Source organism: Acomys minous, assembly GCF_964271855.1.
Source record: "Acomys minous genome assembly, chromosome: 1".
Lineage (NCBI taxonomy): Eukaryota > Metazoa > Chordata > Mammalia > Rodentia > Muridae > Acomys > Acomys minous.
The window spans coordinates 1,385,679-1,399,103 of NC_140483.1; the positions used below are offsets into that span (position 1 = coordinate 1,385,679).

Sequence of the window (13,425 nt, forward strand, 5' to 3'; positions counted from 1 at the left end):
GACAGGTTCTCTCACTGAACCTGGAGCTCAGGGCCTGGGCCAGACTGGCTGGCTAGTAAACTGGGATCTGCCTTTTTTTATCACCTGACTTTTGTAGAGAGGTCTAGGGAACTGACTGAGTACTTATAGGTTTTGCTCTGCCCACTGAGCTCCCAGAACTGGCATCTGAAGCCAAGTGACTCTTTCTTGTGGGAGGTTCCGTACACTATAGTATCCCTGGTGTGCTGGTAGGTGGTTTTCAACTTTGCACAAACCCACACACATCTAGGAAAAGGCAACTTCAACTGAGAAAATCCCCTCGTAAGATTTGCCCAGAGGAGAATGGATGGGGGTGTGGGTCTCAATTAGTGATTAATGTGGGAGAGCTGAGCTCACTGCCAACCCTGGGCAGGTGGTTTCAGGTTATATAAGAAAGCAGGATGAGCGAGCTACAAGGAGCAGCGAGCAAGCTAGCAACCAGTCTCCTGCTTCAGTTCCTGCCTCCATCTTCCTGCCTGGAGTTCCTGCCCTGACTTCCCTCAGTGACAGAGGTACCTGCAAGCTGTAAGATGAAATAGCACCCCTCAAGTTGCTTTTGGTATGGAATTTTAGCACAGCAACAGAAACCTTAGGACACCTGGCTTCTTCTTGCCAGAGATAATGAGCAAAATGTATTTAGATATGGCCAGACGTTTCCTATGCTGCAAAATGACTCAGTTAAAAACCAACAAGTCATAAGAAAAAAAAAAACTGCTTGCCTAACCAAGGGTGGACATTCTGTAAGGTTAACTGGCCAAGGTAGGGCCAAGTTATGACAATGGCAAGATGCAAGCAAGGGAGATTTCTAATCCCAGGTACTGGGATGGAAACCAGAGCTGCCAGCCCTCCAGTGAGGCTGACTTCCTCAGAGTTACAGTGTTTCCTAAAACTGTCCTTAATATCAGCCCCAGGCATCAACTAAACTAAACCTGTCAGGTCTCTCCTACCTACCAAGGACCCATGGAGAAAAGGAAGTTGCCTACTATGGTACTGAGAGATGGCAGGGAGAAATAACCTTGGGAATTCAAGGAGTTCTCAGTCTGTTTTCTCAGAAGTAAGTTTTATGTTTCCTTTGGGAGAATACGAAGCCACAGGCGAGACATAAAAGAATATTTTTACAAGAAGTTCAGAAAGGCTGTCTTTCTGTTGGTGGAAGTAAACTATTTGTACTTAGTTGCCACAGGGATGCCAGCATGCTTTGAATCTGAGATGCCTACCACAAGCTCCTGTCTATAACGCATGTTCTCCAGCTAGTGAGGCCATTGCAGTAGGCTGTGGAACCTTCTAGAAGGAAAGCCTAGTTGGTGGAAGTAGGTCACCATGGGTGAGGCTCTCGTGGTTATACCCAGCTCCTGGCTCTTGTGTATTCTCTCTGCTTCCTGGCCTGCCATGATGTAAACAGCCTCTTTTCGTAACACATGCAGCCTGCCAGCCTCTGAGTCTGTCAGCCCAAGCAAGTCTTTCCCACCTGGGCCTGTTTCTGTCAGGTATTATGGTCACAACACTGTAAAAGTGACTAGCTCAGAAGTCAAGAGATTCTGAAGGTGAAAGGTGGTGACATGGCTGCAGATTTTCAGAGCAGCTCTCTGTGTTTTGTTTGAACTAGAGCTGCTGTGCTACTCTAGGGTCCGGTTTCCTGTCATCTGAGGATTGAGTGATGATGGCCTCTTTCAGTATATGAACTCCTAACCTGCCTCTGCCTGTGAGACACCCTGGCCACTCCTTGCAATTGCCTCATAGCTTTAGGCACCAATTGGCCTTGCAAGCAAAGTGAACTCCTGATGTCAGTCACTGAGTGAAAGAGCAGGAATCTCCCTGTCTGTCCCCTGTTGGAACTGGCAGGCAGAAGGTTAATCCCAGCTCTGGTCCACAGAGCAGCTGACAGGACGGGCTGCTCACTTTCCTTCTGGCTCCCACATGTCACAGAACCTGTTGGCACATGATTCAAACCCCCATTCCCATCAAAGTTAACCATCCCCTTGGAAATGAATGCACAGTTAACAAAGTGATAAGTTGATGCTTAAACTTTAAGCAGATTGCTTCCAGCTAATCTCAGTTAAGTGGCAGATGAGATCACAGGCTTTCAGCTCTCCATGAGCCCTAGCACCCACAAAAACCAGCCTGCCTCCTAAGGGAAAACACTTGTGAGATGCTTTCTTCTCCCAGAGTTGGGTGTGCATGGGGTAGAGGCTAGGAAGACAAGGAAGAGAAAGATTACCTTGCTACACCGAGGGCGAGGTTAGCTGTGCAGTCCTGGGAGCCACTCGGAGCCAAATTCACTATGATGGAAATGCAGATAAAGTTATGTTATCTCTGTTGCAGAGAGGGTTAAGTAGTGCACACCTGGACAGAGGTGTTGGCTCTGGCTTTGCACTTCCAAAGGCCTTGATAATAAAGAGTGACAACCACTGAGGGCACAAGAGTGGAAAGGACAAACAAAGTTCCTCTCCTCAAACAGCTTATTTCCTAGAGAAAGCATGAAGCAAGGGTCACTAAGATGACCCCAGCTGGCTAGTCTGAGCCTCAAGAGAAGGTTTTGTGTGGGTGTAGTGCACATTCACTGATTTAAGTGCGGGCAGTAATGTCTTAGACGAAGAGGGCAGGGTGTGGGAAAGCCTTCTACACGGAGGGTACTTGCTGTGGTCTTGGATGTGGTTGAATTTGATCCTCCAAAGGGTCGTGTATGAAAAGCTAGGTCCCCAGTGCTGCGGTGTTAGAAGGTAGTTAGATATTAAGAGGTGGCCCTAAGAGGAGGTCATGTGAGGAGGTTACCATCCTCAGAAAGGATGGAGGGAGTTCCTGTGGGACATAATTCTCCTCAGAGTGTTGCACAAAGCATAGGCTGGCTCAGCCCTCTCTCTGGCATCCTGCCTCACACCATGTGATCATTCTGCATCACAAACTTTGGCCAGGATGCCATTCCGCTAGGTTTTACCAAGATAGCACCTTGCCCTTGAATCTTGTAACTATAGGCTAATAAATCTCATTCCTTTACAAAACATGCTACTTCATGTAAGTCACTGCAGTTATAGGTAACTGACTAAACCAGAGCTGGCGACTGAATCTTTCAAAACAAACAAACAAACAAACAAACAAAAACAAAAACAAAAAACCAGAAATGACATCTTTCCTATTTTAAAGTGAAATAGATCTAGAAAAGTGCTGAGCTCCCTCAAATCCAAGCTCATAATTCAGTGATTTTTGTGATTCTGTTGTATGAACAGCTAATAATGATCAGAGCAGGCAACAGTGCAGAAAGAGCATCTTATTTATAACATCTAGTCTTCTGGGTTGGTGGCTCTCTCTCTAAATATCTCAGCAGCTCTGACTGCATCAGATACAGCAGCTGTCTCTCCAGAATCCAGTGTCAGAGGAAAGTTGTTAACAGAAGTGTTTTGGAAGTCGTTTCTTCTGTGATGCATACCCTGCCTGGCTCTCAACAGACTGTCATTTTCCTGCTGTACTTCTACAGGCTTTGTTTATAGCCCTTTCAATTAAAGCAGCTTTCCACTGTCTTGCACTGCCCTCTCTATTTTCATTAGTTTATTTTTTTCCTCTAGAAACTAAACCCTTGAGAATAGGGATTTTAGCTTATATTCCATGCATGGAAAGTGTTAGTGTACTTACCTGGGGAAAAAGTAAAAAAAATTAATAACTTTAGGCTGAGGAAATCTGCTTTTGTAATTTTATGCTTAGTAAGTAGGGTGAATAGAATGGAAAAATTCTTACCAGGTTTACTTCTAATTTAAGAAATTATGTACAAATTTATGTGTTTCACATAAGGAAATATTTAATTAAATTACTTTACATCTGTTGAATGATCAAAGTACAACTTAATCTAATGTTTATGCATAGTTTATGTTAACAAGAAATGTTTGTTAATATTTAACTTTTAAATGCATTACTAGATATTGTAAAGAAAACTGGAAAATTTGAAAAAGGAAAAAAAATCTGCATTTAGAAGGGAAAAAAACAGGGGGTGAAAGTAGATTGAATTATAATTGTTTTCTTTAGATAATAATGTTTAACTTCCTTTTACTTTTTACAAATTTCCTACTGACTTATCCAAGTGGAATTCTTGTTTTAAGTGCCTTTTTCTGAAATGCTTTCCTTTTTATTTACAGACAGCCAATTCTCTGAGGCCAGCTCCGTGTTTGTTCTTGAATCTCACCTTTCTCATCTACTTTGCTGACCCCAAATCTTTTCTATAACATTCTGAGCTAAAAGTACATTATATTTCAGATTTCCCTTTAGTGTCTTAGTTGGCTGATATGGAAAGCACACGAATCTAGAGGCAGAAGGCCCACATTTGAGTGTTGATCTTTATTCTGAGTCCCAGAGTGACTTTGTGAGAAGTCAGTTATTCTCTCAGTGCCTTGGTTTTTACTAATTATAAAATAAAAACTGTCTTATACCTAGACATAAGAACACACCTTTGTAGTCATGCTTAGGCCTAACCCAAAGGTTTGCTACAAAAATCCATAAAGCAAAGCTAAGTCAATTGCTTCCAACGTGCATATGCACTGTCCTAACGTTGGTTGTAGACAATACTCACAGGCGCACACTGCTGTAAAGCCGGTCAGGGCTCTCGGTTGTGCCGGGCATACATTTTTTTATTTTAGAAGCTAGTATTTGTATTCACTAATTACATACAACATATATCTTGACTCATTTGCTCATTTCCTGGCATTTTTTAAAATTGAATCCACTTGTGTTATGGGCACTGTTCTGAGTTCTTGCAACAGAATTGTTACAAACTAGTTCTGGCTCTCAAGGAACTTAGAGTTCTGTGTCAGCAGCGTGGTAGTTACAAACAAAGTAGAGTGTGCTTGTGACACAGTTTGGAGAGAGGATATATAAGTATAGGGTACCCTGGCTATGCATAGGTGTAGGGTACCCTGGCTATGCATAGGTGTAGGGTACCCTGGCTATGCATAGGTGTAGGGTATCCTGGCTATGCATAGGTGTAGGGTACCCTGGCTATGCATAGGTGTAGGGTACCCTGGCTATGCATAGGTGTAGGGTACCCTGGCTATGCATAGGTGTAGGGTACCCTGGCTATGCATAGGTATAGGGTATCCTGGCTATGCATAGGTGTAGGGTACCCTGGCTATGCCTAGGTGTAGGGTATCCTGGCTATGCATAGGTGTAGGGTACCCTGGCTATGCCTAGGTGTAGGGTACCCTGGCTATGTATAGGTGTAGGGTACCCTGGCTATGCCTAGGTGTAGGGTACCCTGGCTATGCATAGGTGTAGGGTACCCTGGCTATGCCTAGGTGTAGGGTATCCTGGCTATGCCTAGGTGTAGGGTATCCTGGCTATGCCTAGGTGTAGGGTATCCTGGCTATGCATAGGTGTAGGGTACCCTGGCTATGCATAGGTGTAGGGTACCCTGGCTATGCCTAGGTGTAGGGTACCCTGGCTATGCCTAGGTGTAGGGTACCCTGGCTATGCCTAGGTGTAGGGTACCCTGGCTATGCATAGGTGTAGGGTACCCTGGCTATGCATGGGTAAAATAGCTGTGAGTCCTAGGAGAGGCCAGAGGAGCAAAATGATGCTGGAGCCAAGTCTGAAAAGTGATGCCATTTAATAAAGAGAAAGCAGCAAGTTCCAAGGCGCTCTGACAGTTTATTTTGGAAGAGACTATGGTTATTTCTGGTGGAGGCTGAGTTGCTGCAAGACTTAATGTTTGTGTCACTGACCCAGAGGAGAGGGGCTCAGAGATTTAGATGTATTTAAAGCAGATTTCCATTGTGAAGTTGAAGGTAATTCAAAATGTCTACTATATACTATGGTATAAAGTAGAGTACACAGTGAGCCTGTAGAGGTGAGGCTGTATTCCAGGCTAAGAGGCCTGAGTCTGTGGAGGTGAGCCTGTGTGCCACTCTGGAAGGTGATATTCTACAGGTGAATCAATGAGCCACCTGAGGGCCTGACTTAAAGGAGGTGAGCTTTGTGTTTACTCTAATGTTGCTTGAGTCTGGGGAGATAGGCTGGTGTGCCATAGAAGGGGCTGAGCTGGAGAGATGACCCTGTGCCCAAGTGAAGGGGACCCAAGCTCATCCACACCACCAGAGCAGGACCATGAAGGACCTTACAGCAATGCTGTGGTTTGAATACAGGTGTCCTCAAGCACTTAGCCACTGGCCCTAACCCCCAGTTGAAGACATCAAGATAGTGAGACTCTGAGAAGCAAGTAGAATATTATAGCTCTACCCTTATTGAAGACCTCAGCACCCTCATACAAAGGCTTCGGCCTATTCGTATTTGTCTGCACTTTAACTCGTTCAGTCATCTGAAGGTGCAGCATCAAGCCTCCATTTTGGAAACAGGAAGACGAGTCCTTTTCAGTTACAGAATTTCCTGGTACTTTGATCTCGGACTTTGAAACCTCCAGAAAGAACCACAAGCAATAAGCTTCTGGTAACTTAGCCCAGTGGTTCACACCCGTAACCTAAGCACCCGAGAAGCCAAGATAGGAGAGCTGGCATGAGTTTGACACTAGCCTGGCTTCCAAGCCAGGCTGAGCCGCAGTGAGGCACCATCTCAAAAACACTTCTGTGACTCACCCAGTCTTAACGCACGTAGACATTTTATCATACCAGAAGGAGCAGGCATTTCCCCACTGCCCCATTGGCAGACTGGAGGAAGGAAGACATGAGGAAGCCTTTGAGGAATCCACCAAAGCCCAACCACATCAATACAGTATGTGGATAGCAATGGGAAGTTAGCCTGAGAGGAACGGCAGTGGGCGAGTCTGTATGCATGGCTACAGAAAAGCTTTTGACATTTTCCTAAATGTTATGCTTGGGAAGCTGAGACCAGGATGTAAGGTCATTTACCAGCTAGGAAGAGAAAATAGGGCATGTTTTTGAAGGATTCAAGGCTGACTTGAACCTGCCTTGTGGATTTTCAGGCAGAGACACAATAAATAGCTAGAGATATGGGGTTTAGAACTTTGGAAAAACATCTAAAATGTGCTTCATTGTACTAGGATAAAGTGGAGCTCAAACACAGAAGCACAAAGTCCAAGCCACATGCTCACAAAAACCAGAGAACACAAAATGGATAATGAATATTGAGATTGAACATTTAATGTAGCTTAGAGCTTCCTGGAATTCTGGGCAAATGCAAGCTGTTTTTGTGTCCATGTTATTTTTCCATTTGTTAGAGTTTATGGAAAAAAAAAAAACAGTGAGTTTGCTCAACATAATACAGTAGAATTTGGAAAGACGTAGCAGCATGCCAATGAAATTCTTTAAAATGGAGAATTGGTAATTCCAGTGTCAGGATTCTGAATTCATACTGCAACTCAAGAAATGACAAATATTTGACCTTGTCAGAGGTCACAGAGAAAGCATCTATGTGTTGTCAAACATCTCTAACGACAGTTACCTTAGAATAAATCTGTATCCAGATGATGCCTTCTCAAATAGTACTTGAATGGACTCTTGTGTGTCTGAGAAGATGGGTTGGTTAAAACTAAAGAGTTAGAACAACATGTTATGGTGCAACTGAGACCTAGTCAAGTACTCTGCTGTCCTGGCCCTCTCAACAGTCTTCTATGCTAGGTGCTGAGCACCGTAACCACAATTCAGGTCTAGACTCAGCAGAGTGTCCCTGCCCTTGACACACTTGGCCCATCCCTCAGCTGTGAATAGTTTGGGAAGATTCTTTTGTTGAAGAGAAATGCACACCTCAACTGCAGCCTACTCCTCTGGGAAGGGACAGCTGTTTCCCCAGTGAAGGCAGACTTTCTTAAGTATTGCTTGGTTTTTCAAGTTGGATTTGCTGTTGCTCAAGAGAAAGAAAAGTATCAGAAAACTGGAGTAGAGAGAACCCAGCTCTGACAGCTGCTTGCTTGATTCCAGCTATGTGTCAAACCCTTGAAAATCCTGATGGGTCAGGTTCTCCAGAGGGTGGTGTGTAGTGTGGTAGTGTGTAAGCAGTATGGTAGACACGGACAAAGTAGCATAAACTTGTGATACAGTAGGGAAAGAGAATTTGCACATGTATGAGGCACACTAGATATGCTAGAAACAGGAGGAAAAATGTTTCTGACGGCTCCTCCAACAAAGCATCACTGCCTTGGTGCCTGATCCATGAAGTTCATTATTTTAGTTCAGGGGCTTTTAAGTTGAACTTCAGAGTAGGTGAGGAAAATCACTGGTTTCCCAGCATGACCTCTGAAAACTTCAATCATTCAAGATGGCTCTGCAGTGCAGAGTTCTATTGTCAATTCAAATCCTACAATTAAAACAGCAGCTACCACCTCTTTACTTTATTGTTGGTGTTTGACTTGAGAATCTTACTAATATCCCATGGAATTAATGTTCTACAGAGAACATTATGGTAAATGCTAGCTTAATGTTTCACCATTTACAAAACATATTCACAGTTATTATCTCAGATTGGTCTCTGGCGAGGCACAGTGCTTGAATGTTTTTTATTGTGGAAAATCCATGGTTTACAGCGGGCTAACCACCAGCCAGGACTGACTGAACAAAAGCCACCCAGGAGGGAGGCAGATCCTAAGTGTGTCAAAATGGGAGGGATGCTAATAATCTCTCCATTCTTTGTTGCTAGAGTTAATTCAAGCCAATTCTTTCATCTTTTCTGATAAACACTGATCCATTTCCAGGTTCGCAAAGAAGGGTGGAACACAGAGTAGGGTCAGGCCTACATTCAGGCCTGGATGCATGCGTGCTGCCCACCTCCATCATTGGCTTCCTGGTTTGCACTTACTTTGTAGGGTTTCTCCTCTTGTATAACTTGGGTCTTTGGGGAGAAGTGTTCTGCTCCATCTATAACCTGGATTCAGCCTCACTTCTCATCGCCAGTCCCCCAGGGTCATCTAACCACCGCATCTTTAAGAGACTCTTCTTTATTGGCTCTCAAGAAACTGCTGTCATTCAGAACACAACTTTCATCTCTTGGACACTGTCTGTTGCCATAGAAATCTGTCGTAAGGGGCTCTTCAGGCTGCTAGAACATGCTACAAGGGCTCACAAAAGCTCTCAGACACAGCTGGGGCTGGCCAGTCCTTGCACCATTATTCCCTGGCCTACAAAGTGCTCCTTCACTCCACCTGATCCTGACTCACACAGGCCTCTGCACAAAGGCACTGAGGAGAATAAGTGTTTTCTATGCAAGGAGGGAGGCCAACCTAGCTTGAAGAACGCAGGAAGTGCTGTGCCCCCCTCAGGTGCCTTAGGGGAGGGCTCCTGTTGTTGGGGTAGGCAAATGTCTGTAAACAGAAGTGGCTATAAAGATAGATTCTGTGCTGTAGAATCATGGGAACTGACAGATGAAGTGAGGCCTAGCACTCTCAATGAAGTAGACCCAGATATGATTGTGGTAGAGAAAGAAATGGCTAGTCTGCTTGCTGGCAATCCCACACAGCCCTAGAAATAGACTTGGTGGTAATCCATCTCTGAGAAAGGCTGAAACCCCGCCCTGAGTGTGAGAATAGTGGTTTATCTTACAACTGCCCCGCCCACCTATGCTAGGGAGCAGCAAGTGCTCACTCTAAAAGCATGAGTGAGCTCCTGAGCCATGGTGATCTACCCAGGGAAGTGTTCCTGCTGGGCTGTAGAGGTGTGGATGTGGATAATGCAAGGAAGAAGAGAGTTGGGGGACAGGGTGCCTGTGTCACTTTCAAGAGCATTGCTATTTCATCTCCATTGACTTGTTCCACCCCACATGGCTTGTCTTAAGGCTCCACTACCTCCTATCTTTACATCAAACTTGTGACCAAACCATTAACATATAGACCGATCAGAGGACACTGAGGATATACACCATGGTATATAGGTGTGAAATAGAAGGTTAAAATCTGACTCCTTGGTTGGAGATGGGAGGACGGGTACTCTGAGATAATTTGAAAGGCATGGGGTTTGGGGTCAGACCTGGGTTCAAGTCATAACCCCTGCCCTTCATAAGTGTAAGACAGGAGTCAGCTCCTTTTAGTGATCCAGCTTGACTTGACTATAGCATCAAAATAGCTATTTTACCCAGCATGCTTTACAAACCCAAGGACTCAGCAGAGTTCATTGTATCAGCCACTGATACCAAGACTCTCAGATCATTTTGTGGATGATGCTAACATGTTAAAAGTCTTTAGAAACTCCAGGAATAAATTTCTTCTTCTTGCCTTGTGGTATAAGTCTCCTCATGTACTAATATGTTCCTGCCTTAAGCCGCTAATAAATTTCTCCTTGTTCCTCAGTCCCTTCCACCATCACTACCCCAAACACAAGGTTTCATACTCTAAGAAGGGATTTTTTGATATTTAAAGGCTATAATTCATCTAGAAAGAGAGGTAAGTCAAAAAACTCCCCCAGAATTCATGTAAAAACAAAGAAGCAAACAAAAACGCATTTGCAGTCTCATCACTGGAGAGACAGACAGGAGGATTCTGGGAGCTTGCTGGGAGCCAACCTAGCCAAATTAGTGAGCTCTCAGTTCAGTTAGAGGCCCTGATTCAAAAATAAAGTGGGGGGTGAGTGAGGAAGACCATCCAGGGTCTACCTCTGGCTTCTATCTTGCAAGGAACATGTCATATACAGGTACACATGCCCCCAACTCAAGAATACACAAACAACATGATACTTTGCACTATCCCTGGCTCTTGGTAACCTCCAGGCAGTGGCTGTGACCTTAACCTTGCTGTAGGTATATGATCTATCCTGTGGTCTCTGGAGCCAGAAACTGCATGCAAATCTCACATTTTGTTTCTTTGTTGCATTACCCTTGGGAAAGCTACTTTTCCTTGCATCAATCTCCTCATCTTTAAAAGAATAAATAAGAACAATGTCTGTCTTTAGTGCTGGTAGAAGCCAGTGATTACAGGCACCCAGAATCCCAGCCAGCACACTCCATGCACATATTAGATAACTGTTAGCCTGTGAGACAGCTCTCCTGACCAGCCCTTTCATACTCTCTCCTCAAACCCTGGAACTTCTCAGGCAGTGTCCACGCCTACTCCCAGAGCTCTTACTCACTGGACACTGTGTCCCTCAAGCCACCATTGTATCACCACCATATTTTTAAAAAACAATTTTGAAGTAAAAGGTGTTATAAACCTGGAAGTGACTAACAAAGTTAAGATGAATTCCATAGTATAATGTCCCTCCCCTAAAAACGGCCAATAGAAAAAGTGATAGAACAGCTTATAATTTTGAGAAACTATTACTTTCAAGTGCAGAAATTCACTGGCTAGGTTTTAAACAACAGCTGAGTCTGAGAGGTTCATTCAGTTAGAATCGTTCTCAGAGTTCTGAGCAACAATTGGAACTTCAGATTTTTTTTTCTCAGTAATTTCAAAATTCTGCAGTGGAAATTCCAGGCAAGTTGTGCAGTTCTCTGTAGTATACTTATGAAGATGCTGGGGACTTAGGGTCACTCATCTCAAAAAGTGTTGCTTTTGTATATGAGTTCATCCACAGAACCCATTTTGTACATGAGTCATCCACAGAACCCATGTGTTTATAAAGATGGAATATATATATGTGTATATATATATACTACATACAGCAAGAAGGACCACAAAAAAATCAGGAATTATATTAATTATATTAATGTTACGTTCCTAGTGTTTTGGCTATTTGTATTTGGCAGCCTTGAAGAAGACCTCTTACAGGATGTGCTTCCTCATGTGGTACAGTGAGGACCAGATGGAGATGCATGTACAAAGTACTTAGCAAAGGCCATACACTAACACACATCAGCCAACTTCCTTTACTAAGAGGTGCAGCTTGAGTTCTAAGATAAAGCTTACTATACACAGCCCATCGTATAGGGAAAGTCGTCTCTCATAGTGGCCGCTAGTGTACAGTGCGCCTTGATTGCTGAACTACACTGTATGTCTCCTGCTCTGTATTTCTCTCTATGTTGTGGCCAGCTTCTCCTCAGACAATACAATGAGCAGTGTGAAGTGTTTATTACAAATGCATTGATGATGACTAAGCATCCTTAATCCCAACACATGCCTTCACAGCATTTACCATGACATGGACAAAGTCCACACATGAGGCTTTGGTCACGTGTTACAGGGGAACATGCCCTGGGCTGAAATTCAGGAGAGACCTCATCTGCATCTGCCTCACTTACATATTGCTACGTGACTGAGTATGAATTCTAAATCTTGTTTCCTCTTGTAAAATACAGGGGAGTATATTACAAGAGCCTCAGGTTTATGTGAATCCAAGGGAACCAATGTGTTTAAAGATGGTAGCACTAGGATTATTACGGCATAGGCTATACCTTCATATTCTGTTTATTTTGTGTTTTATATAAGTTGCTTTTTATCTTTTATTTGTGAAATTATTATTCCAGAAATTGAAAACAAAACAAAACAAAAACAAAAACAAACAAACAAAAAAAACCACCGAAAGGGGAAAAATCTCAGAACTTTATGTTTTGGACTGACCACATGGTCCATGCTGTAACTGTAAACAGTTTACATCCGTTCCTTGATGTTTGTTCGCACCCAAGGCACTCTTCAGGTAGTAGGACTTCACTGGCTCCACAGTGCTCTGCTCTGCCACACTGCCTCTTACCTCAGCAGCATCCTCTCTAGAGCTGACCCTTCCAAGACTGTGTGTGGGAGGCACTGAGCTCCAGTCTTTCTCAAATTCTCCCAGACTCTGACTGTTTCTGATCTCCCTGCCTTCTCACCCCAGCTGCAATGACCTGTGTGACCTTGGCTTCCCCAACTTCAGCTTTGTGGAGGGAGAAGAGCACCTAAGGTTCTGGGAGCATTGCAGTTTGGGTCTGGCCCTACAAAGAGTGCACAAGAACTTGACTGGTTCTTTTCTCTAGGGGGTGCCGGGCAGCTTCCCCCATGAAGGACTGATCGTCCCTTTGCTGGCCACATTTTCTCTTAAAAGTCATTTGATTTGGAAGCTCTTTTTCCCATTTTCTTAGCAATCTCAGACCCACCTTTCACTGTTTCACTATTTCTATCTCTCAGGGTCAGTAATCCTTCCCGAGCACTGTCCCCATGGGACCACAGCCTCCTCTAAGTTCCATGGATCTCATGCTGATTCCAACAGAGGTGAGGCAGAGGGGTGGACACCCCGAGAAGGAGGCCGGGTTGAAGACTTTATCTGCTTCTTGCAGCTGCATCTTTTGTGAGCTGCATTCTCTGGCTCGTCAATACCATTTCCCATTAAATTAAATAGCTTATTGACTGGTATGGCATGTGGAGATGGGGCTGATGGGATTCACAGAGGCTCCTCACCCCTCTCCGCTCTCTGCAACAATCACAGGTCACTGCTCAGTAAATCAGCAGGTAATGGAGTTTGAACTCTCAGAATCAGCTCTGTGTACCCTTTTTATTTGTTTTTAATTTGTATCAATGGTAATTCTGTCTGTTTCAATTTATGTGGTGGTGCAGGCTGCAGA

General features: G+C 44.0%; 1 long non-coding RNA gene across 1 annotated transcript in view; it reads left to right on the plus strand.

Moving 5' to 3' along the window:
- The first annotated feature begins 437 nt into the window (after positions 1-437).
- Positions 438-13,425, plus strand: part of LOC311593618 — a 50,037-nt gene continuing 37,049 nt past the window's right edge. The window contains exon 1 of the long non-coding RNA XR_014777786.1: positions 438-530. This is a non-coding gene — a long non-coding RNA (uncharacterized lncRNA). The remainder of the gene's footprint in view (positions 531-13,425) is intronic.